Source organism: Propithecus coquereli, unplaced genomic scaffold (genome assembly GCF_000956105.1).
Source record: "Propithecus coquereli isolate 6110/MARCELLA unplaced genomic scaffold, Pcoq_1.0 Scaffold7, whole genome shotgun sequence".
NCBI lineage: Eukaryota > Metazoa > Chordata > Mammalia > Primates > Indriidae > Propithecus > Propithecus coquereli.
Genome location: NW_012153062.1, coordinates 21588632 through 21589970, shown reverse-complemented (window position 1 = coordinate 21589970; position 1339 = coordinate 21588632). Strand labels below are relative to the sequence as shown.

The window sequence follows — 1339 nt, the reverse complement described above, 5'->3', positions numbered from 1 at the left end:
TGAGCTACAGGTCAGGACTACCTGTTGCTTGTAAGATCAATTCAGTAGGACTTGGCATTTTAAAAAATACAAAATAGAATAGAAAAAGAAAATAAAGCATATCATGTAATAAGGATAAATGAGTCTTGAAAACTTCTATTTGTCTTATAATACACACACATATACATCAAGGATTATTATGTATGTAAAAGGTATGTCTTACTGTGAATTAGAATCCAGCAAATTTGAAACCCACTCCTCCATTGTGTTCCATTAATCCATTCGTCTATTCCTCTGTCCACACCATATTCACCTGATTATAGTTGCTTTAGGCTAATGTTCTGATATCCAGTAAAGCAAGTACTTCTCTTGCATACTTTCTTTGGTTATTCTTGGAAATTTGCTCTTCCATAGAAATCATATAGTTATTTTTCCCTAACATTAAAAAAAAAACTTGTTTCCATTGTAATTAGAATTGCTAATTTGGGAGAAATTATACTTTTATCATATTGTTTCTCCCTGTCCACCATCAAGTAATTTGGCATGTCTTTCTGTTTCTGAAACATGGTACATTTGCATGATTCTTATTATATTGGTCCTATGGTTTACTTGTTAAATTTAATTGTAATTATTTTATAGTTCTTTTCATTGTTAGACAGAAAATTTTTCCCATTACTATTTCTGTGTGTTTATTGTAAATATAGAGAAGCTATCAATTTTATTTAGCTTATGTCTGGCTATCTCACCAGATTCTCTTATTAATTTTATTGTTTATACCTTGAGTCTCCTACTTAGATGTTCAATCATATTTGCTAGGACTGCTAGAAAAATGGTAAATAATTTGACTGTACAAAATGGCAATAGTGAGAATCCTAACTAGCTCCTGATTATAAAAAGCAGTTTAAATATCATACACAAGAAATGAATTACTCAAATGACTGAGCCTCATTCCTCTCTCTTGTATTTCTCAAGTTTCTCTTCATATTTTGGCCTCTGCCCCTACTCCCCCTCCAAAAGCCTCCATCTCTCCTGCAGCTTCTAAATTGTACTACCAGTGAGAGTCCCTGGCTTCTGATGATTGGGTGGTAGGGATGAGAGGTGGTCCTGTGTTTCAAGGTACCATTAAAAATACATATATTCAGCTATATGCACACATGGTACAAGGCAAGATGCTGAAAGAAATATTATGAAATCAAGAATGTCCAGAAAGATAATCAAATAGGATATATAAAACATGTAAATAAATAACTCTATTTTAAATAAAAATGACATGTGCTCCAAAAGAGGTATAGGTAAACTATAATGCAAGAATACTTTTCATAAAAATAGTTACAGGTGGAGGTTAGTTATTAATATATAC

The 1339-nt window shown here is 31.9% G+C and overlaps 1 protein-coding gene across 1 annotated transcript in view; it reads right to left on the bottom strand.

The window, feature by feature from the left end:
* Nucleotides 1-1339, bottom strand: part of PIGK (phosphatidylinositol glycan anchor biosynthesis, class K) — a 135573-nt gene that overhangs the window by 37422 nt on the left and 96812 nt on the right. The gene's annotated exons all lie outside the window — the stretch shown is intronic.